Source organism: Pseudophryne corroboree, chromosome 7 (genome assembly GCF_028390025.1).
Source record: "Pseudophryne corroboree isolate aPseCor3 chromosome 7, aPseCor3.hap2, whole genome shotgun sequence".
NCBI lineage: Eukaryota > Metazoa > Chordata > Amphibia > Anura > Myobatrachidae > Pseudophryne > Pseudophryne corroboree.
Window position 1 is genome coordinate 230,231,516 of NC_086450.1, and position 25,333 is coordinate 230,256,848.

Sequence of the window (25,333 nt, forward strand, 5' to 3'; positions counted from 1 at the left end):
GTCAGTCTGACTCATTGTACTGCCTCCGGCTGTGGTCCCCTTTATCGGGGCGGGGCCCTGGCTGCACTGCTGCAAGTTCTGCCCCCTGAACCTACGATAATAGCCCACCAGACCAAAGAATGTCCCGAGTTGCAACCTTCATTTTGGTTTAGGCCATGTGAGGACTGCTTCCACCTTGCTGGGTTGAGGTTTAACTTGCCCTTGGCCTACAATATACCCCAGATACTTTGCCTCCACAATTCCGATGGCACCCTTCTCCGGGTTAGCTGTGAACCCATGTGCCCGTAGAAACTGTAACACTGCATTCACCTTTGGAAGGTGCAACTCCCAGTCAGAGCTAAAAATGACAATGGCATCTAAATACACTGCTGCGGATTCCCTTTGCGGCCGGAGCAATTTATTCATAGCTCTCTGAAAAGTTGCATGGACACCAAACCAAAGGGCAGCACTTTATACTGGAACAACCCCACTGGGGTAGAGAAGGCTGTCGTTGCTTTGGCAGCTTCCATCAGAGCAATTTGCCAGTATCCCTTCATTAAATCTAGCGTGGTGAGATACTGGCTTATTGCTAAGTTTTCTACCAGTTCATCAACCCGGGGCATAAGATAGGAATCAAACTGAGGAACTGTATTTAACTTTCTGAAGTATTACAGAATCTCAAAGCTCCAAAAGGCTTGGGTTCTAAAACAATGGGATGATTCCCTTCACTGTTTGACTCCTCTTTGACCCTCAAGTGCAGCAGCTCTTTCAGTTCCCATTTTACTGCTACCTGTTGGGCCTCAGAGATACAAAATGGCCTTTGTTTTATCACCACCCCAGGTGAAGTAACAATTCATGCTGTATGATTTGAGTTTTCCCCTGGAGGGCAGAGAACACAACCTGGTACTGTGCTACTAAGTTTACCACTTCTGTTTCTGGCTAGGACTCAGTGACTTCAATGGGCAACTGACATTGTGGCATTTTCACAGCCACTAAATAGGGCTGACTGGCACTTTCTTTCCAAGGCTTCAACAAACTCTCATGGTAGACTTGTACCACTTTCCAGTGGCGTGCGGTGAGGTCAGTGGCTGGTGAGGCACTGTAGCCATAATGTCAACCGTGTTCCGCTGATACCCGCTACCACCCCCAAGCCGATACCTGCTACCGCTGTTGGTACAGGTGCTCCCGGAAAAGTGAGTGTGGTCTCGAAATGAGAGTGTAGACTCACAAGGGGCGTGGTCATATGTGAAGGAGAGGGTGAGTCCTTGGAAAGGAAAATGGCGACAGGGGAGATCTGGTGATGGGGAGACAGTGAAGCAGGTGAGATGCAGTAGGTGACAGGGAGAGAGTGTTGGAGAAAGGCAGTGGGTGACAGGGAGATGGTGACAGGTAAAGGGTGATGGAGAGAGGCAGTGGGTGATAGGGAGAGGATGACAGCAGTGGGTGACAGGAAGGGGGTAATACCAGGGAGAGGGTGACAGCAGTGGGTGACATCAGGGAGAGGGTGGTACTAAGGAGAGGGTGATGGAGAGAGGCAGTGGGTGATGGAGAAATGCCAGGGAGACGCTGGCGGTGATGTCATGGAGAGGATGTCAGGGAGGGTGACGCCAGTGAGTGGGTGATAACAGTGGGTCACAGGGAGAGGTTAACATCAGGGTGAGGATGACAGCAGTGAGTGACAGGGAGAGGATGACAGCAGTGGTTGAAAGAGAGAAGGTAACAGCAATGGTTGACAGGGAGTTGGCAGCTGTGGGTAATGCTAGGGAGAGGGTGATGCCAGGAAGAAGGTGAGAGGTAGAAGGTGACAGCAGTCGGTGCCAGTTGTGGGTGACAGGGAGATGGTGACACCAAAAAGAGGGTGACAAGAAGAGGGTGACACCAGGGAGAGGGTGACAGGGAGAGGGTGATGGGGAGAGTGTTATGCCAGGGAGCGGGTGACGGGGAGAGGGTTATGCCAGGGAGTGGGTGACGGGGAGAGGGTTATGCCAGGGAGCGGGTGACAGGGAGCGGATGACAGGGAGCTGGTGACCGGGAGAGGGTGACAGGGTGAGGGTGATGCCAGGGAGCGGGTGACAGGGTGAGGGTGATGCCAGGGAGAGGGTGACAGGGAGCGGGTGACGGGGAGCGGGTGACGGGGAGAGGGTTATGCCAGGGAGCAGGTGACAGGGAGCTGGTGACAGGGAGCTGGTGACCGGGAGAGGGTGACAGGGTGAGGGTGATGCCAGGGAGCAGGTGACAGGGTGAGGGTGATGCCAGGGAGAGGGTGACAGGGAGCGGGTGACGGGGAGCGGGTGACGGGGAGAGGGTTATGCCAGGGAGCAGGTGACAGGGAGCTGGTGACAGGGAGCTGGTGACCGGGAGAGGGTGATAGGGTGATGCCAGGGAGAGGGTGACAGGGTGAGGGTGATGCCAGGGAGCGGGTGACAGGGAGCGGATGACAGGGAGAGGCTGACAGGGTGAGGGTGACAGGGAGCGGATGACAGGGAGAGGGTGACAGGGTGAGGGTGATGCCAGGGAGCTGGTGACAGGGAGCAAATGACAGGGAGAGGCTGACAGGGTGAGGGTGACAGGGAGCGTATGACAGTGAGAGGGTGACAGGGAGGGGGTGATAGGAGGGAGATCCACTCTGCTGGAGGTATAGCATACAACAGTACAGCCCTGAGCCCCCCCCCTTCCTACTGCCCCCCCCGCGGGTAACTGAGGAATTAGCAAACCTGTTGGATGTGTATAGGGCTGCGCATTCTGGTCAGTGCACCGCTGTGTAACTGGATGGCTGACCGACATGGGTTTTTCCCCTCAAAGGGGCGTGGTGATGGGTCCGTGATTAGGCCACGCCCCCGAACTGGTTCCTGACCGTTGCTCCAACATCTGGCTTGCTCCTGCGGTCACCTCACTCTAGTGGAGCTGTAGGTAACGTACGTGGTGTGGATTGCGGCTCCTGTTTCCCCGCTGGTCGGACTGCTTTTGCTTTAACGTTACTGGAGGATGGGCGGGGCAGGGGATAGTGGGCGGCTGCATATGTAAATAAAAATAATTACAAATAAAGTCCTACACGACGGTGGGTGTTACATGCCTTGGTGCTCACCACCCCCCACGAATCTGCCCAATCATGTCAGTCTTAGTGACAGGGGTGTGCTTTCATATGAGCATGAAAGTACACCCCTGTCAAAGAGGCACTTCTAGTAAGTGCCGCTTCTGCTGCTTTTTTTTAATGGGCGTTCACTGCCCAGTGCTTGGCTCCACCCCCCGCTTCCGGCCCCTTAACAGAGACAGCGGGAGGCACCGAGAGCAGTGCCTCCAAAGCACATTTAGAACTGTTTTTTTTAAAGGTAAAAATTATTAAAATAATATCAATGCTAAAGGAGATACTTTACAGACTATGTGTCATAAGTTTCTTCTTTGTATTATTTTAATCGTTAATCACAGGGGAGGCACTGCCTCCCCTGACTGCACGTCCCTGCCACTTTCCTTCTACCTTCCTGCCATGCCTTATAGTTCACAGGTGCCACCACCTCCCTGATCTCATAAGGGCCTCACCATTGGGCATAGAGTTTACTTTAAGTAGTAGGCACAAGTAACAGTACCTTGTCACCCGTATTAAAGGTCCGGTTGAGAGCAATAACATTATAACTGTGTTTTTGATGCTGTTGGCCCTTACCATATGTTTGGTCAGAAGTGGCGCAATTTGTCTTAGACAGCCATACAATTGGGACACAAACTGAAAGATGTAGGCTCTTGGGACAATTGCTGCTCCCACCCATCTTTTAATAGATCTAGTATCCCTCTGGGTTGTCTACCATAGAGGAGTTTGAAGGAGCTAAACCCTGTAGAGGCTTGTGGTACCTCTCAAACTGCAAACATTAGTTAAGGTAAGAGTAGCTCCCAATCTTGCTTCTCCTGTGACACTGCCCTTTTTATTATCTGCTTAAGGGTTCACTTAAAGCATTCGGCCAAGTGGTCTATCTGCCGGTGGTAAACCAAAGTGATAATTCTATCCACTTTACAGGTTACAGTGGTCTTTCATTAATTTAGACACAAAAGGAGTACCTTAGTCGGTTAGGACCTCTTTTGGTATTCCTAGATGGGTATACAGCATCAACATCTCCCGGACAATAGTGCTAGATTTAATGTTACGTAGTGGTATGGCCTCCGGGTACCTGGTGGCATAGTCCACCACCACCAATATATACTGATGCCCATGATCCAATTTTTCCACTGGCCCTATTGGATCCATAAAAATTAACTCAATAGGCACGGAAATGATAGGCAGGAAAACCAAGGGCGCCCTAAATTCTGTCTGGGGTGCGGTCTTTTGGTACACTGGGCATTCCTGATAATATTTTTTTACTGCAGCATGAATGCCTGGCCACAAGAACCATAGCTGGATACTCTGGAGAGTTTTCTCCTCCCCTAAGTGGCCACCCCATAAATGCATGTGAACCGCCCTCAATACCAGCTGCTAGTGTTTTCGGGGAACAAGCAACTGGTCTACCCTTTTACCTTGCAAATAAGTTACAAGGTAAAACAAATTGTTTTTCACCATAAAGTAAGGTACACCTTCAGGTAGTAATGCAGAGTTTACCTTACCATTTACCACTGCCACATTTTAAAAAGCATTGGACAAGTTGCCATTGTTCTATTGATCTCACCCAAAGTCCTGCAAAGACACTCTTTCACCAACGGAGGACCAATGTGTCTCAATCTCACTTTCCCTCTGAGATTGAGACAGTAGATCTTGGCCCCTGGGTCAGCTCAGCTTCTGCCTGTCGGCCAATGTCATGCCAGGTAATAACCTCCGGTAACATGTGAAAATCCTTGCCAAGGATTAGTGGATAAGGAGGTTTGGATGCTACTGTGGCTACCATTTTTACTGGTTGTCCTTTAATCACCACTGGCAGTTGCACTCATGAGCATTCTTCTATGTCCCAAGTATACATAGCACCTTTACCAGGAGTAGAACCTGGCCAGACCTGTGAGGAACCAGGTTAGCAGAGATGATAGACAATTCACTACCAGTATCAACCAAGGCCCAGATATCCCAGCCTTCAATCTATACCATCAGATGAAACAGGATTGATTCATCTGGGGAAATACTTCCAGCCGCCATGCTGACTACAGGTCCTGCTGTTTTCCCTGAACTGCAATCCACTGACTCACCCTGCTTTAGGCAGTACCGCTGTGCATGAGTGGTCTCCCAGCACTCAAAACATATGACTGGAGACAGGCTGTTTGGTTTAACAATGGGGATCTGGGTACTGGGCTTAGGTACTGGCTGTAACCATTGCTTGGCTTTATAAAATTTTCCAAGCATCAGGTACCTCTAAATCACCACTGCTAGCTCCTCAATTGTCTGATGGTCAGCCTGCAGGGCCCAGTGTTTTACACCACAGTCTAATTCCCGTATAGCCTGGTCTAGGGCCACCACTTCTACTACCTGCTGAGCAGAGTTTGTATCTGTCTGTAGCTAATAATGCCAGGTTGACCATTGGAGGCGTGGACGGATTCAGTTGCAACTCGTGATATTCTTGGTCTTTGCTGGGATCCGTCACCCCAATCCTGCTGAGTATAGCCCCCTTCAAGCAAGGATAGGAGCTGGCTTCAGACACCTTTAAATCAACATAGGCTCTCTGTGACTCCTCTGTGAGATAAGGAGCTAATGTAACCCTTGATTTCTGGTATCAAATTTGTGGCCCAAGACTAGTTAACCCTTGCAAAACTACAGCTACTTATTCAAAATGGTAAATTATACTATGGTGTGTGCTCACTTTTCATGCCCAAAACAGCGTTGGGCCAGGCAAAATAAAGGTGGATGATATGTAAGTTATCACGCTCTATTGATTTCAGGTGTCAAATGTGTGGCCAAAGACTAGTTAACCCTTGCAAAACTACAGCTACTTATTCAAAATGGTAAAATATGTTGTGTGTGCCCAATTTGCCAGTGTATTTCATACCCAAAACAGCGTTGGGACTAGCAAAATACAAGTGGGTCAAATGCAAGTGACCACCCTCTGTTAATTTCAGGTGTCAAATTTGTGGAGCAAGACTAGTTAACCCTTGCAAAACTACAGCTACTTATTCATAATAGAAAATTATGGTGTTAAGGTGCCCACTTTGCCAGTGTATTTCATGCCCAAACCAGTGTTGGGCAAGGCAAAATACATGTGGGTCATATGCAAGTGACCCCACTCTGTTGACTTCAGTTGTCAAATGTGTTGCCTGAGACTCGTTAACCCTTGCAAAACTACAGCTACTTATTAAAAATAGTAAATAATAATATGTTGTTTGTGCCCACTTTTCCAGCGTATTTCATGCCCAAACCAGTGTTGGGCAAGACAAAATACAAGTTTGTCATATGTAAGTGACCCCACTTCATTGATTTTGGGTGTCAAATTTGTTGTCCGAGACTCGTTAACCCTTGCAAAACTACATCTACTTATTCATAACAGAAAATTATAGTGTTCAGGTGCCCACTTTGCCAGTGTATTTAATGCCAAAACCAGTGTTGGGCAAGGCAAAATACATGTGGGTCATATGCAAGTGACCCAACGCTGTTGATTTTGGGTATCAAATTTATTGCCCGAGACTCGTTAACCGTTGCAAAACTACAGCTACTTATTCAAAATAGTAAATCATAATATTGTGTATGTGCCCACTTTGCCTGCGTATTCCATATCCAAACCAGTGTTGGGCAAGGCAAAATCCATATGGGTCGTATGCAAGTGACCCCACTCTGTTGGTTTCAGGAGTCAAATTTGTTGCCCAAGACTAATTAACCCTTGCAAAACTACAGCTACAGTACTTATTCAAAATGGTAAATTATAGTGTATGTGCCCACTTTGCCAGCGTATTTCATGCCCAAACCAGCATTGGGCAAGGCAAAGTACATCTGGGTTATATTAAAGGGACCCTACTCTGTTAATTTCAGGTGTCAAATTTGTTGCCTGAGACTGTAGGAGGCTGCACAGGAAAGCGCTCTTAGGCCCTGGTCCTTTTTTAAAGCCTGCGGGATTTTCCTCCTGGGGAGGACGATGACGGCGAGTCCCATTTCTGGCCTGCAGACAGCCATGGAAGTTCCAGCATTGGTAGATTCGGTCAGTGTGGCAGCCCCAGTGATTGTGGATCCTGTGAAGAAACAGGATCCCCCACTGGTGACCCCCAAACAACGGGACGCTGGCTCTCTGGGTGAGGAAACTCGGGGGGGGGGGGGGGGGGGGAAGAGGGGGGTGATATGGCGAAGGTACCTGCCTGTGGTGAAGTGGGGGATGCTGTGGTCTCTGATAGCAGCTCAGAATCCTCTATGGATGAATATGTGAATATGAGCCTGGAAGAGTTAAAAATAGAGATGTGCACTTGAAATTTTTCGGGTTTTGTGTTTTGGTTTTGGGTTCGGTTCCGCGGCCGTGTTTTGGGTTCGACCGCGTTTTGGCAAAACCTCACCGAATTTTTTTTGTCGGATTCGGGTGTGTTTTGGATTCGGGTTTTTTTTTCAAAAAACACTAAAAAACAGCTTAAATCATAGAATTTGGGGGTCATTTTGATCCCAAAGTATTATTAACCTCAAAAACCATAATTTCCACTCATTTTCAGTCTATTCTGAATACCTCACACCTCACAATATTATTTTTAGTCCTAAAATTTGCACCGAGGTCGCTGGATGACTAAGCTAAGCGACCCTAGTGGCCGACACAAACACCTGGCCCATCTAGGAGTGGCACTGCAGTGTCACGCAGGATGTCCCTTCCAAAAAACCCTCCCCAAACAGCACATGACGCAAAGAAAAAAAGAGGCGCAATGAGGTAGCTGTGTGAGTAAGATAAGCGACCCTAGTGGCCGACACAAACACCGGGCCCATCTAGGAGTGGCACTGCAGTGTCACGCAGGATGTCCCTTCCAAAAAAACCCTCCCCAAACAGCACATGACGCAAAGAAAAAAAGAGGCGCAATGAGGTAGCTGTGTGAGTAAGATAAGCGACCCTAGTGGCCGACACAAACACCTGGCCCATCTAGGAGTGGCACTGCAGTGTCACGCAGGATGGCCCTTCCAAAAAACCCTCCCCAAACAGCACATGACGCAAAGAAAAAAGAGGCGCAATGAGGTAGCTGTGTGAGTAAGATAAGCGACCCTAGTGGCCGACACAAACACCGGGCCCATCTAGGAGTGGCACTGCAGTGTCACGCAGGATGTCCCTTCCAAAAAACCCTCCCCAAACAGCACATGACGCAAAGAAAAAAAGAGGCGCAATGAGGTAGCTGTGTGAGTAAGATAAGCGACCCTAGTGGCCGACACAAACACCTGGCCCATCTAGGAGTGGCACTGCAGTGTCACGCAGGATGGCCCTTCCAAAAAACCCTCCCCAAACAGCACATGACGCAAAGAAAAAAAGAGGCGCAATGAGGTAGCTGTGTGAGTAAGATAAGCGACCCTAGTGGCCGACACAAACACCGGGCCCATCTAGGAGTGGCACTGCAGTGTCACGCAGGATGGCCCTTCCAAAAAACCCTCCCCAAACAGCACATGACGCAAAGAAAAAAAGAGGCGCAATGAGGTGGCTGTGTGAGTAAGATAAGCGACCCTAGTGGCCGACACAAACACCGGTCCCATCTAGGAGTGGCACTGCAGTGTCACGCAGGATGTCCCTTCCAAAAAACCCTCCCCAAACAGCACATGACGCAAAGAAAAAAAGAGGCGCAATGAGGTAGCTGTGTGAGTAAGATAAGCGACCCTAGTGGCCGACACAAACACCGGGCCCATCTAGGAGTGGCACTGCAGTGTCACGCAGGATGTCCCTTCCAAAAAACCCTCCCCAAACAGCACATGACGCAAAGAAAAAAAGAGGCGCAATGAGGTAGCTGTGTGAGTAAGATAAGCGACCCTAGTGGCCGACACAAACACCTGGCCCATCTAGGAGTGGCACTGCAGTGTCACGCAGGATGGCCCTTCCAAAAAACCCTTCCCAAACAGCACATGACGCAAAGAAAAAAAGAGGCGCAATGAGGTAGCTGTGTGAGTAAGATAAGCGACCCTAGTGGCCGACACGAACACCTGGCCCATCTAGGAGTGGCACTGCAGTGTCACGCAGGATGGCCCTTCCAAAAAACACTCCCCAAACAGCACATGACGCAAAGAAAAAAAGAGGCGCAATGAGGTAGCTGTGTGAGTAAGATAAGCGACCCTAGTGGCCGACACAAACACCGGGCCCATCTAGGAGTGTCACTGCAGTGTCACGCAGGATGGCCCTTCCAAAAAACCCTCCCCAAACAGCACATGACGCAAAGAAAAAAAGAGGCGCAATGAGGTAGCTGTGTGAGTAAGATAAGCGACCCTAGTGGCCGACACAAACACCGGGCCCATCTAGGAGTGGCACTGCAGTGTCACGCAGGATGGCCCTTCCAAAAAATACTCCCCAAACAGCACATGACGCAAAGAAAAATTAAAGAAAAAAGAGGTGCAAGATGGAATTGTCCTTGGGCCCTCCCACCCACCCTTATGTTGTATAAACAGGACATGCACACTTTAACCAACCCATCATTTCAGTGACAGGGTCTGCCACACGACTGACTGAAATGACGGGTTGGTTTGGACCCCCACCTAAAAAGAAGCAATTAATCTCTCCTTGCACAAACTGGCTCTACAGAGGCAAGATGTCCACCTCATCATCATCCTCCGATATATCACCGTGTACATCCCCCTCCTCACAGATTATCAATTCGTCCCCACTGGAATCCACCATCTCAGCTCCCTGTGTACTTTGTGGAGGCAATTGCTGCTGGTCAATGTCTCCACGGAGGAATTGATTATAATTCATTTTAATGAACATCATCTTCTCCACATTTTCTGGATGTAACCTCGTACGCCGATTGCTGACAAGGTGAGCGGCGGCACTAAACACTCTTTCGGAGTACACACTTGTGGGAGGGCAACTTAGGTAGAATAAAGCCAGTTTGTGCAAGGGCCTCCAAATTGCCTCTTTTTCCTGCCAGTATAAGTACGGACTGTGTGACGTGCCTACTTGGATGCGGTCACTCATATAATCCTCCACCATTCTTTCAATGGTGAGAGAATCATATGCAGTGACAGTAGACGACATGTCCGTAATCGTTGTCAGGTCCTTCAGTCCGGACCAGATGTCAGCATCAGCAGTCGCTCCAGACTGCCCTGCATCACCGCCAGCGGGTGGGCTCGGAATTCTGAGCCTTTTCCTCGCACCCCCAGTTGCGGGAGAATGTGAAGGAGGAGATGTTGACAGGTCGCTTTCCGCTTGACTTGACAATTTTCTCACCAGCAGGTCTTTGAACCCCAGCAGACTTGTGTCTGCCGGAAAGAGAGATCCAAGGTAGGCTTTAAATCTAGGATCGAGCATGGTGGCCAAAATGTAGTGCTCTGATTTCAACAGATTGACCACCCGTGAATCCTTGTTAAGCGAATTAAGGGCTCCATCCACAAGTCCCACATGCCTAGCGGAATCGCTCTGTGTTAGCTCCTCCTTCAATGTCTCCAGCTTCTTCTGCAAAAGCCTGATGAGGGGAATGACCTGACTCAGGCTGGCAGTGTCTGAACTGACTTCACGTGTGGCAAGTTCAAAGGGCATCAGAACCTTGCACAATGTTGAAATCATTCTCCACTGCGCTTGAGACAGGTGCATTCCACCTCCTATATCGTGCTGAATTGTATAGGCTTGAATGGCCTTTTGCTGCTCCTCCAACCTCTGAAGCATATAGATGGTTGAATTCCACCTCGTTACCACTTCTTGCTTCAGATGATGGCAGGGCAGGTTCAGTTGTTTTTGGTGGTGCTCCAGTCTTCTGTACGTGGTGCCTGTACGCCGAAAGTGTCCCGCAATTCTTCTGGCCACCGACAGCATCTCTTGCACACCCCTGTCGTTTTTAAAAAAATTCTGCACCACCAAATTCAAGGTATGTGCAAAACATGGGACGTGCTGGAATTTGCCCATATTTAATGCACACACAATATTGCTGGCGTTGTCCGATGCCACAAATCCACAGGAGAGTCCAATTGGGGTAAGCCATTCCGCGATGATCTTCCTCAGTTGCCGTAAGAGGTTTTCAGCTGTGTGCGTATTCTGGAAAGCGGTGATACAAAGCGTAGCCTGCCTAGGAAAGAGTTGGCATTTGCGAGATGCTGCTACTGGTGCCGCCGCTGCTGTTCTTGCGGCGGGAGTCCATACATCTACCCAGTGGGCTGTCACAGTCATATAGTCCTGACCCTGCCCTGCTCCACATGTCCGTGGTTAAGTGGACATTGGGTACAACTGCATTTTTTAGGACACTGGTGAGTCTTTTTCTGACGTCCGTGTACATTCTCGGTATCGCCTGCCTAGAGAAGTGGAACCTAGATGGTATTTGGTAACGGGGGTACACTGCCTCAATAAATTGTCTAGTTCCCTGTGAACTAACGGCGGATACCGGACGCACGTCTAACACCAACATAGTTGTCAAGGCCTCAGTTATCCGCTTTGCAGCAGGATGACTGCTGTGATATTTCATCTTCCTCGCAAAGGACTGTTGGACAGTCAATTGCTTACTGGAAGTAGTACAAGTCGGCTTACGACTTCCCCTCTGGGATGACGATCGACTCCCAGCAGCAACAACAGCAGCGCCAGCAGCAGTAGGCATTACACTCAAGGATGCATCGGAGGAATCCCAGGCAGGAGAGGACTCGTCAGAATTGCCAGTGACATGGCCTGCAGGACTATTGGCATTCCTGGGTAAGGAGGAAATTGACACTGAGGGAGTTGGTGGGGTGGTTTGCGTGAGCTTGGTTACAAGAGGAAGGGATTTACTGGTCAGTGGACTGCTTCCGCTGTCACCCAAAGTTTTTGAACTTGTCACTGACTTATTATGAATGCGCTGCAGGTGACGTATAAGGGAGGATGTTCCGAGGTGGTTAACGTCCTTACCCCTACTTATTACAGCTTGACAAAGGCAACACACGGCTTGACACCTGTTGTCCGCATTTCTGTTGAAATACCTCCACACCGAAGAGCTGATTTTTTTGGTATTTTCACCAGGCATGTCAATGGCCATATTCCTCCCACGGACAACAGGTGTCTCCCCGGGTGCCTGACTTAAACAAACCACCTCACCATCAGAATCCTTCTGGTCAATTTCCTCCCCAGCGCCAGCAACACCCATATCCTCCTCATCCTGGTGTACTTCAACACTGACATCTTCAATCTGACTATCAGGAACTGGACTGCGGGTGCTCCTTCCAGCACTTGCAGGGGGCGTGCAAATGGTGGAAGGCGCATGCTCTTCACGTCCAGTGTTGGGAAGGTCAGGCATCGCAACCGACACAACTGGACTCTCCTTGTGGATTTGGGATTTCGAAGAACGCACAGTTCTTTGCGGTGCTTTTGCCAGCTTGAGTCTTTTCAGTTTTCTAGCGAGAGGCTGAGTGCTTCCATCCTCATGTGAAGCTGAACCACTAGCCATGAACATAGGCCAGGGCCTCAGCCGTTCCTTGCCACTCCGTGTGGTAAATGGCATATTGGCAAGTTTACGCTTCTCCTCCGACAATTTTATTTTAGGTTTTGGAGTCCATTTTTTACTGATATTTGGTGTTTTGGATTTTACATGCTCTGTACTATGACATTGGGCATCGGCCTTGGCAGACGACGTTGCTGGCATTTCATCGTCTCGGCCATGACTAGTGGCAGCAGCTTCAGCACGAGGTGGAAGTGGATCTTGATCTTTCCCTAATTTTGGAACCTCAACATTTTTGTTCTCCATATTTTAATAGGCACAACTAAAAGGCACCTCAGGTAAACAATGGAGATGGATGGATACTAGTATACTTATGTATGGACTGCCGAGTGCCGACACAGAGGTAGCTAAAGCCGTGGACTACCGTACTGTGTCTGCTGCTAATATAGACTGGATGATAATGAGATGAAATCAATATATATGTATATATAATATCACTAGTACTGCAGCCGGACAGGTATATATTATATATTTATTATGTAATGACTGATGACGGACCTGCTGGACACTGTCAGCTCAGCAGCACCGCAGACTGCTACAGTAAGCTACTATAGTAGTATGTATAAAGAAGAAAGAAAAAAAAAACAACCACGGGTAGATGGTATACAATTATGGATGGACTGCCGAGTGCCGACACAGCGGTAGCTACAGCCGTGGACTACCGTACTGTGTCTGCTGCTAATATAGACTGGATGATAATGAGATGAAATCAATATATATGTATATATAATATCACTAGTACTGCAGCCGGACAGGTATATATTATATATTTATTATGTAATGACTGATGACGGACCTGCTGGACACTGTCAGCTCAGCAGCACCGCAGACTGCTACAGTAAGCTACTATAGTAGTATGTATAAAGAAGAAAGAAAAAAAAAACAACCACGGGTAGATGGTATACAATTATGGATGGACTGCCGAGTGCCGACACAGCGGTAGCTACAGCCGTGGACTACCGTACTGTGTCTGCTGCTAATATAGACTGGATGATAATGAGATGAAATCAATATATATGTATATATAATATCACTAGTACTGCAGCCGGACAGGTATATATTATATATTTATTATGTAATGACTGATGACGGACCTGCTGGACACTGTCAGCTCAGCAGCACCGCAGACTGCTACAGTAAGCTACTATAGTAGTATGTATAAAGAAGAAAGAAAAAAAAAACAACCACGGGTAGATGGTATACAATTATGGATGGACTGCCGAGTGCCGACACAGAGGTAGCTACAGCTGTGGACTACCGTACTGTGTCTGCTGCTAATATAGACTGGATGATAATGAGATGAAATCAATATATATGTATATATAATATCACTAGTACTGCAGCCGGACAGTATGGATGGACTGCCGAGTGCCGACACAGAGGTAGCTACAGCCGTGGACTAACGTACTGTGTCTGCTGATAATATAGACTGGATGATAATGAGATGAAATCAATATATATGTATATATAATATCACTAGTACTGCAGCCGGACAGGTATATATTATATATTTATTATGTAATGACTGGTGACGGACCTGCTGGACACTGTCAGCTCAGCAGCACCGCAGACTGCTACAGTAAGCTACTATAGTAGTATGTATAAAGAAGAAAGAAAAAAAAAAACACGGGTAGGTGCTAGGTGGTATACAATATTATATATATATATTATATACAATTATATATATATATATATAATATATATTAAACTCATAAACTGGTGGTGATTATTAAACTGGTGGTCAGGTCACTGGTCACACTATCAGCAACTTGCAAGTAGTACTCCTGAGTCCTAAGCAGACAATCACAATATATATTATACTGGTGGTCAGTGTGGTCACAAAACAATGGCAGTGTGGCTGGCACTCTGGCAGCAAAAGTGTGCACTGTACGTTATATGTACTCCTGAGTCCTGAGTCCTGCTCTCAGACTCTAACTGCTCCCCACTGTCAGTGTCTCCCCCACAAGTCAGATAATACAGTCACACTATCTCTCTCTATCACTTCAGCAAGTACTAGTAGTAGTAGTACTCCTCCTAATGCTCCCCAAATTACTACTGTGTCTCTCTCTGTCTCACTCTCTTCTCGAATCTCTATAAACGGAGAGGACGCCAGCCACGTCCTCTCCCTATGAATCTCAATGCACGTGTGAAAAATGGCGGCGACGCGCGGCTCCTTATATAGAATCCGAGTCTCGCGATAGAATCCGAGCCTCGCGAGAATCCGACAGCGTGATGATGACGTTCGGGCGCGCTCGGGTTAACCGAGCAAGGCGGGAAGATCCGAGTCGCTCGGACCCGTGTAAAAAAACCTGAAGTTCGGGCGGGTTCGGATTCCGAGGAACCGAACCCGCTCATCTCTAGTTAAAAATGGAGCAGACTCGTTTAACCTCTTGTCTTTCCCGCAAGAGAAGGAAACAAAATACTTGTAGCAGCCGTGAGAGAGCTCTCCTAAAGGATGAGATTTGGGAGCTAAATACTAGCCTGACTGCAGTAAAGGAAAGAATTAAAGCGTTATGTAATCTGGCTCTTTCTCAGGAGATGAAGTCCTTACCTGAGCAGGATGATAGGAGCAGTACTGGCTTGGTCACGGCAGGTTGCGTCAGCATTGTGTAGTCAGGTTCTGTCTCAGGGGAGAAAGGAGTTGCAGGAATCTCTGCCTGAACAGGATGGCGGTGGCAGGCCCGGTCCTGGCAGGTTCAGTAGCGGCATCAGAGCCTCCAGTGGAGGGTATGGAGGTGGGAGTCCAGCCTATGGAAAAGGAAGTGGCTGTCGGGAGCTGTGATGGAAGTGATGTTTCTAAGATCGTGCATGGTGCTGTAGATATCGTGGAAAGGCCGATGATGGCAGTATCTGGTGGCTTCCAAATGGGGAGGCGTCTCTCATGGAGGGAGTGCTGGGCGGTGACGATGCGGGGTGCATGGCAGTTGCTGGGGTAACGGCGGGGGTGCTGTGACTCTGGTGACTGTCGCTGCTCCCTGTGGACTTGTCCCCAAAACGCTCGCCTCTAAAGTTGCAAGTGTGGGGGCGACGGGGGCCGTGGTTGATGCTGAGGCTGGCCATCCCTGTAAGCCTGTGGTGGCTAGCTCTGGCTTAGTTGCTGTGGTGGCTGAGGGAGGCGGGGCCAAAGCTGCATCAGGTATGACATCACAGGTGACATCATTACCAAGGTCGATGGGTGTTTCAAAGTATGAAGCCATACTGAAAGAAGGGCAGAGATTGGCTCAAGGACTGCCAGCTGTAGATAAGAGCAAATTAACCCCTGTAGAAGTTATGTTGGCAGAAACTGTATATGGTAACATGGATATGCCGGTGAGGGCTCTAGCAGCTGTGAATTTGCTTCCAGCGAAGCAGGTCAGGATGACTGGTGGGGTTGGGAGAGTGGTAATAGGGGCTGGTAGTGGTCTGGCACCTGAAGGTCTCCCTGTAACTCCCTCTGAGGTTAGGCCGGATGCTGATTTGTATGCTAATTCTTTGGCGGCTTCTGGTCGGGCGAGTGCTGGTCCTCAGTTCGGGGTGAGTGGGGGTCAGCCCATAAAAAAAAGAAATGGGGTGCAGTTCAGATGGGTAGGGGATGGGGAGGCTCCTTCGAAGTTGGAGTTCTTAGGTATGATCTCACTGGGGTTTGAGGCTGTAGATGTTTTTTGCATGCATTCACCCAGTGAGATCTCCAGATTTCGACCTGAGCTTCCTCTCCCTGAATGGCCTGCAGGCCTTTGGCTCCTGTTGGGAGAAAAACAAGATGAAGGAACCATATTGTTTTTTCAAAGCCCATACCATCACGAGGCAGGACAGGGTTAAGATCACTGTGTTGGTGCGTAATGAATCACTGCCCCCTGCTGATTTTATATATTGGTTGTCTAGGTCTTGTACAGTACTATCTCCTTTGGTAAAGTTTGATCATACTAGGGGGATCTGGGGTGGTGCCTATTTGGCCTTTGTGAGGTTACACCAGGTAGGGGCTGAGACTAGACACATACCTTCCGCCGCTTACATTGGCCGGGATCGGCTCCAGTGTTTCTACCCTGGGCAACCCAGAACCTGTCATAAGTGTGGTGACTTCCGTCACCTAAGTAGCGATTGTGGGGTGATTAAATGTGCTTTGTGTGGCCAGTTGGGGCATGGGTCCCGGGAATGCAGCAAGGTCAGCTGTAATCTTTGCGGTGCAGTTAGTCATCCCTACAGTTGATGCCCTAAGGCTTTGCATAATTATAGTGCAGGGGTGGAAGAAGTTGTGCCGGAGGTTTGTCCTGGTCGTGAAGATAGCGTACCGGTAACTCTGCAGCATCAGGACATCTCAAGGAGAATAGAAGATGGTGGGAAAGAGAAGGTTCAGCCTGAAAAGGGGGAGGCATCCTTTCAGATCGTCAATAAAGGGAGGAGGAGGAAGCCTAAAAAAAAAAAAAAAGAGGCAGATGTTGTTTGCTCAAATAGGTTCAATGTCCTGTCTTCTTCTGATGATGAATAAGAGGGGGAGGTGGTGATGGTTGGGGGAAAATAATTAGTTTTTGTCCCAAATGTCTCAAAAAATAGAAAGCCAAAGCAGGCCTCTAATCTGTCAGTTGCTGTGAAGGAGGTTGTAGCTAAGGATAAACAGGGAAAAATGGAACAAGGTAAAGCCCAAAGCAAAACTAAACACTTGGAAAGAAATGGTTCTCAGGGGGAGCTGGAGTGGGATCCTGTGGGGATAGAGTTGAGCCAAGCTGTAGGACCCCTGTTAGACGTGGTTGAAGTAGCTCAGTGTCCAGAAGGGGAAGTCCCTCATTTTTCAGGTGAGGTGTTGGTGGTTGATGAAACTCCTGGGTGCCCTGGTGGGGGTGGTCCTGGAGGCGGCTCCTTTATTAGTACCCTAAAGGCCCCTGATCTGGATCCTCCCCCAGACGAGGTGGTAAAGGAGGAGGGGTGGGTTGTTGGGGAGGGGATTGATAGTGAGACTGTGGTCCCTGTTGCTGATAGTGTGAGTGAGGGGGAGGTGGAACAAATCTCCCTGTCTGACAAGGATGCTATCCCTTTTGGGCTGGCATGTAAAAGAGTTGAATCCTCGGATGAGGACTCTAAAAGACAACCAAAGAAAAAGTGAATGGGATCCTACTTCTATAATCCAAAAAACATGGATCCCCAACCTATGCGATGTGCCACCATTAATGTGCCTTCCATGTTTTCCGAACATGCTTGTTTCGTGGCCTTTGATTTTTTTCAATACGGTTGATGTTGATTTTTTATTTTTGCAGGAGACCGGGATAGGTGACCTGGCCACACTTCATCGGGCCAAGGGTCAGTGGAAACGTGGGCCTTCCTTCTGGTCTCTTGCGGCTGAGGCGTACGGTGGGTTGGCAGTGCTTTTTACTGATATGGTAAACGTGCACAGGATTGTAGAATTACAGGTAGGTAGGTGCATGGTTTTGGATGTCAACCTGAGAGGACATGACCTGAGATTAATAAACATCTATGGGCCCCAAACAGCTTGGGATAGGAAATGTCTTTTCAGGGAGATAAAACCATTTCTCTTTACGGCCCAGCAGATTGTCTTTGGTGGTTTTAACACCGTCATTAGGCCAAAAGATAGGGGAGTCACAAAGATGACCCTGGGCTATGATTCCAATTTTTTAGTTAGCATGATTAGAGAGGTTGGTCTGATCGATGTGCATGTTCGCCATTTCCCAGACCTCACTGGTTTCACCTATCATTGTGGTAGCCGTAGGTCTAGGATAGATAGGTTTTTTGTTAAGGAGTCTTCGAAAACTTTGCCTCCTGATACAAAGCCAGTAGAGTTCTCTGATCATGTTTTTCTGTGTGTTGCTTTGAACGTCTCAGAAACCCCTCAGAATGGGCGGGGCCTTTGGCGTTTGAATACCGGGCTCCTGAAGGAGGAGGGAGGTAGACAGACTTTTTCAACTGCAGGAAACACTTCTGGAGGCTGGTTGGAGTAGATCTCAGTGGTGGGAGGAGTATAAAAAGAGGACTCAAAGATTTTTTCAAAGGCTGGTAGTCAGGAGAAACTTGACAAAAAGATATAATCTACCAGAGCCTGAGAAAGGAACTAGATTTCTTGATCTCTGGGCGTGGGGATTGTGGGGAAATCTCCCGAGTGAAGGCTCAGATGAAAGAATATCAGTATAATTGTCTGGCTTCTTTGATTTTGGAGAGGGATTATGGGAAATACCACTCGCCTGATCCTTACCAGAGTTGCAGAAAATCAGTTGATTTGAGGGAGGTCCGGGGCCTGTTTGATGACCAGGGTACTCTTCATGGAGACAGGGAGGGTATATTGGGAGTCATCAGGTCTTATTGCTCCCACCTTTTGTCTGAGCAGCCACTCATTAGAGAGAGGACGGATCGGTTCCTGGGGGAGACACCTGGGCTTGAGCAGCTTGATCCTTCTTTTGACTCTGGGGAATGATGTGACAGTGGAGGAGGTCAAGAAGGCTATAGACGGTTTGTCTATAAAAAAATCTCCGGGCCCAGATGGGTTAACATCTGAATTTTTTAAAGTTTTCTCAGACGTCTTGGCTCCTCGTCTTGTAGAGGTATTTAATGAAAGCCTGGGTGCTCCCTCGAAGTGCCCTCGAGTGCTCCCTCCCTCTATGAGATCCTCTGCTCTCATATTCTTGTCTAAAGGTAAGGACGTATTGAGAATTGGCGCCCCATCGCTCTTCTCAATACGGACAGAAAGATTCTGGCAAAGGTACTCTTTAATCGGCTGATGGAAGTTTCAGGGCTGTTACTTTCCCCGTCTCAGTATTGCACTGTAAAGGGTCGAAGCACCTTTAGGGCTGTCCTTGGCATCCGGGAGGCTGTGGAGCAATGTCGTGCTGAAAAATGGTGTAAGTATTTGCTGGCGTTTGACCAGTCCAAGGCTTTTGACCGGTACCTGTGGGCTGTGCTGGAAAGGTATGGTCTTCCAGTAAGGGTGGTAGATTGGCTACGTGTCATTTACAATCAGGCTGAGAGCTTCCCGCTTGTCAACGGTTGGGTTGGGCCCTCGTTTTCGGTTGACTCGGGTGTCCATCAGGGGTGTCCCCTGAGCCCCCTTCTGTACATATTCACGGAGGATTGAGTGCGGTACTGTTGCAGGGGTGCAGCTGGACCCTGGGCTACCACTAAGGGTGGCGGCCTACGCGGATGACGTTACTGTGGTCATGTCATCTGTTGCAGAGGCGCATGACATGGAACGTCTTATCTGTGAGTACTCTGAGGCTTCTTGCTCCAGGATCAATCAGGACAAGTGTGAAGCTTTCTGGATGGGGGATGAAGGTGACGAGTTTGCCCTTCCGGATAGTCTCCCCCGTGCCAGTCCAGAGATAAAAGTTCTAGGTAATAAATTTGGTTGTGGTGATTATGCCACTCAAAATTGGGATAAGAGACTGGAAGATGCTACTAGAAAGGTGCAGTCCTGGAGAGGGTGGTAGCTCTCTTTCAGGGAAAGGGTTGATTTGTGCAAAACCTACTTGGTTCCGCTTTTCTTTGTATGTCAGTTATGTGTGCTTTTTGCCACAATCTTTGTGGACCAGGATGTATTCTTTATTCTTCCTGATGTTATGGGGGAATGGAATAAATCTGGTCAAGAGAGGGATTACCTACAGATCGAGGGAACAAGGGGGGCCGAGTATGGTCAACCCTGTAGTGTTTTTCGCTACAACTTTTTTAAAGCTAAATCTAGGGAGTTTGTTTCTAGAAACTCCTCCTCGATGGGTAGAAAGTTTTAGGGCCTGGGTGTCTCCCTTCCTCGGGTTATGGATGGATGGTGGCCGAGTAAAAACCCTTGGAGTCCGGCATGGCTACCTCCCAATCTATTTTATACTGTGCTTGAAAATGATGAGGCTTTGGGGGCTGGAGGTGGGTGAAGTAAAAAACTTCTCTAGAAAGGAGTTGGAAAGAAGAATTTTACAGACTCACTTCTATGCTCCGCTGTCGTTAAGGGACTGCCCGGGCAGTGTCTTCTCAGATGGGTTGTCTCTGATTAATTCTCGGAGAATCCCACTGAAGTTCAGGGATATTGCCTGGCTTTCCTTCCAAGGGAGACTTTATGTGCAGGGTAATCTCAAGTGCCGAAATGCCGATGATCGTGGTTGCCCACGTGAGGAATGTCTAGGGGAGGAGGAGACAATGGACCACTTCCTCCTTGAGTGTCCCTTCAATATAAAGGTTTGTAAAGCGGTTTCAAGGGCCTTACGCATCCCGTGCCTTTCGGGGCATAGTTACCCTGAGTGGGTTTATGGGACGTACAAAGGGTATAAAGGATATGATTAACCACAATTTTTTTAGTTAGTTTAGCAATTAGGTTTCACACATGGAGTGCACGGTGTCAGGTTTCTCTCAGAGCAAAGGTCCTCCCCTGTGAAGTGGTGGTGGGAAATATTCTACACGAGATTAGGAGGATGATGGATATGGACAGGAGGAGGTTGGATGCTGTCGGGTGGTCCAGGCTCTGGCGCCACTTGAAACCCCCTTAAGTGGGTAGCAGAAATCCTTTTCTTGTTCATCTTCTGGCTTTCTGTTCTTCACCTCCCCGTAGATTTTCTGTTTTTTTTTTTTTTTGTTGAAACGGTTTACATGTGCCTAAAAGGTTTCATTCATTTTTTTTTATTGCTTGTGGTTATGATGTGTATTGTTTGTATAGTAGGTTGGTTTTGTCTAGATGATTTGTGTTAAGCTGTAATGGCAGTGTGTGTAGCCATACAAGCTTTGTTGCTTTCTGTTTGGTTAGCTAGAAAACAATTCAGTGTATATTGTGTGTCTTGTTTTATGAATTTTATCATACTCTATTTATCTAATATATGTTGCAATTTTCTTATTAAAAAGATACCCACTCTGTTGATTTCAGGTGTTAAATTTGTTGAACAAGCCTTGTTAACCCTTGAAAAACTACAGCTACTTATTCAAAATAGTAAATCATAATACGGTGTATGTGCCCACTTTGCCTGCGTATTCCATACCCAAACCAGTGTTGGGCAAGGCAAAATCCATATGGATCATATGCAAGTGACCCCACTCTGTTGACTTCAGGAGTCAAATTTGTTGCCCGAGACTCATTAACCCTTGCAAAACTACAGCTACAGTACTTATTCAAAATGGCAAATTATAGTGTATGTGCCCACATTGCTGCTCCGTAAAGCCGCTTCACACCGGCCGCGTCTCCTATGCGCTGTGCGGCGAACTGAGTCTGCTTGGAGTCCCGGTCTGTGTGTTGGCTTTGCGGTGTGCTCTGTATGTGAGAGTCACTGAACAGACAGTCTGTTTGTCAGTTCAGTGACTCTCACATACAGAGCACGCCGCAAAGCCAACACACAGACCGGGACTCCAAGCAGACTCAGCGCGCCGCACAGCGCATAGGAGACGTGGCCGGAGTGAAGCGGCTTTACGGAGTGGGGAACCAACATCCCCCTGTCATCGTGGACCCGGTTGGTAGAATAGGGATAGTTAGGGATATAATAATCCTGACCTCCCAAGACAGCAAGCAATGGAACCCTAATGCTAAACTAAGGACTGTGGCAAAAATACAAAAGGGCTGTTAACATTTAACTAACCCGTTATTTTTTTACAGGTATTGCACTGCTACAAATTATCCTTTAAGCAACATTTGTTACAAACACATATTGCATAGAATAGATACATAATAACAAGCGCTCTGCTTCACATTGTTATTACTTTCCCTAAATTTTCAGAGTTGCTCAAGCATAATAAATCTCAGCTGGAGCGCGGTTTTTTATTTATTTTCATAGCAAAAACAAAAGTGTTTGTATTGTTTTGCAGCATTGTAAGGGTTAAAGAAAAATGTGTTTATTATTCTGTTGAGGGTTCAAGCCTATGATCTGCTCATTAATTCAAGGTGTGGCATTCTGTGGTATGGGATTTCCTGTTGCTATTAAGAGAAAGAGCCTTGTTATATGCTGGTCATTGTAGTCAAAGTGTGGTGCAAGTGACAACCAAAGCAATTGTTGTGTTATTGTGTTATTGTGAGAGGAATACATTTGAAAGCCAAGTGTTGCAAGTGAAATAAAAAGAACCTTGCTAATAAGATTTTTATTTATTTTTTAAAGTGACAGACACTGAATTTGTTATGGCTGAAAAGACTGTTGTCCCGTGTTCGCTGTGATGGTGTCGTCATCTGAAAAGGCAAGCCAAATTCTTCTTCACCCCTACATCACGAGATAACATGGAGGACATGGTGAAGGCCTTGCTACAGGCTACGAAGGCTCAGCAGGAAGCCACCAGGATGCATCTGTTACCCAGAGGCAACAGCAAGAAGCCACCAGGCAAAAGCAGGAAGCCACACTAGCTCTGCTGGAAAACACCAGCGTGCAACTATTGGCCATCGAGAAAAACCGCAAGAGAAGGCGATCTAAAGATATTTGATTCTTTATATGATAGTAATCTTCAAAGTATTGGGGTACAAAGTGATATTCCAGACATAGAGACATTTAAAAAGCAGAATGGATTGTCCAGGGTGCTGGCCACGGGAATGAATTTAAGACTGAGGGCTTGGAACCTAGAAATTGCCCATACGCTCCAGGAAGGTTCTCGCCAAAGACTTGATAAAAGTATGATTAAATGCTTCCAATGTGGCGAATTGGGCCATATTGCTAATAATTTTCCAATAACCTCTGAACCTATGCAATGTGATTATGCTTATGAGAATCATGGAACATCATTATACTGCTTAGCAGAACAACAGACTGAGCCAAAGAAAGTATTATGTACAATCACTATAGAAGGCAAACAGGTAAAATTTCTGTTACATTCTTGTAGTCTGATGACTCTTGTAAAAACCAAATGGCTGAACCCCTCAAAGTGGCAGGGGAAAACTGTTGGGGTAACCTTCATGCACGAGGATACTCTGTATTATGTTGCCGCAGAAGTGAACATAGAAACACAGCATGGTTCCACTGTAGCCACTGCTGGCTTAGTTCATTATTTAATGTATGATGCAGTATTAGTGACATATTTCTCCCACTTTTGGAAGCTGTGGAGAGGCCAGTTTACAGATGTAAATAACCATGGCCCAGTCAAAAACATTACTGGAACAATAGCACAGGAGAAACAGAAATTGGGTCTGTAGTCCAATTTCAGAATATATCCCAAAAATGGCATCTGATGTCTTCATTGAACCTAGTGTTACAGAAGTACATAAACACAAGCAGCAGTGGGACAATGGAGATGTCCTCGTCTCCTCATTAAATGTCACAGTTTGCAAGAAGGGACTGTAGTTACAAAATTGGGTTACTCCCTAAAAGACTCCCTACTGTAAAAGTGTGTGAGGTACTTTGCAGTGGCATTCAGCTTCCAGTATAGCTGAAAGAGCATACCTCCAAAATTTCAAGTGCATGTACTAGGGACATGCCGCGCCGAACGTGACGAGGGGGTGGGGCCTTGGACAGAGCCTCTGACCGTGACCCCCAATTTTGTAATTTTAGGGGTGTGCCCAGTGCTCCCTGAGCGGCTGGACAGCTCCCCGGCTCCACTCCCTGCACTGATAGATGCCGTGCACATCCCGACCCACATCACTTAACATAGGGCCTTATTCAAAGATGGACGGGTCTGTGCATGCACACTGGCCACAGTGCACGACCTGTCAACATGCAATCACATCCTGGAAGGATGCGATTGCATATTGAACGACTGCCACGGGTGATGTGGGTGCGGCGCCATGGGGTTTAGTAAGCGCACACCGCTGCATTGTCCGTATCATTTTCAGGTTGGCTGTGCGACGTCACACGCAGCCACTCTGAGAAAAAAAATGGCGCTGAACTACCTACCATGCTACATGCTGGGTGGCCTTGCCCTGTGCTGGGGGGCCCCCAGCATGTGAGTATATGGGCGCATATCTTGCTTCAGAAGCAAAATCTGCATCCATCTCTGAGTAATCCCCATAGCCTGTGATCTTTCAATGATTGTTCTATTGGCCATCTCACACTATGTTGCCCAGGTATGTAGGCAATCATTAGAATTGGGAGTATCCACTTTTTTTTAAATCATTTTTTAATTGATGAAAATCGATAACAATCAATGTCATGCTTCAGGGGCTAAAACACACATTTTCTATGACGATTTTTGTTATATTATTTTTTAAAATGTTAGTAAATGTGTGCTATAGCCCTGGAAGCAAAACATCCATTTAGATAATTTTTCATCATTGTTTTGTAATCGATGAAAATCGACCTTTAGTATTTATCACTTGCACTCCAGTGAGTCACCTTGGTAACATCACCTATAAGCATCATGAAGTGGTAATTCCCACTCACTGACTCTATTTGTATCAGTCCACACATGTCTGCATACACTAGTTGCAATGGTGATCTTGCTCTGGACACTGACTTTGGAAACTGGTAAAATACTTTCTTGCCCTTCATGCAACTTACAAATTCTGGTCTTTCTGGGTTATTCACAGACATCCGTCACCATGCCATCTAGACTCTGGTCTCCTATACCACACTGCAGCTGCATAAATTACTTGGAATATGAAGTCGCCATTGGACAACACTCCTCAATGTCTAGGATATAAAGTTTTGGCATGGTGTTGCCATAGCAATTACAGTCCCTCTTTCATTGTACACAGCATTTTCTTGCTCTGCAAATTGGGCCTTGTATCACTTCTTGTCCAATCAGTTTGGTTCCCAGAACTGGGACATATAGTACATCTTCTATGTCTGTAACAGCTGTTATGTCCTCAGAGCCGGCCCTAACCAATGTGATGCCCTAGGCAAGGTTTTGGCTGGTGCCCCCTAGCACCACCACTAGTTCCGCCTCTGACCCTGCACCCCTTTCCCAGCACCATCACACCCCACCCATAGCAGTCCTTTTTTTTTTTCCTACCCCCTGTAATTTAAATAAGAACAATAAGTACATTCGGCGC

General features: G+C 47.5%; 1 long non-coding RNA gene across 1 annotated transcript; it reads left to right on the forward strand.

Annotated features, from left to right (window-relative positions):
* The first annotated feature begins 2,699 nt into the window (after positions 1-2,699).
* Positions 2,700-25,012, forward strand: LOC134943553 (uncharacterized). The gene is made up of 3 exons (XR_010181605.1): positions 2,700-2,889; positions 22,521-23,203; positions 24,869-25,012. It is a non-coding gene; the product is annotated as an uncharacterized LOC134943553 (long non-coding RNA).
* The last annotated feature ends 321 nt before the right edge of the window (positions 25,013-25,333 follow it).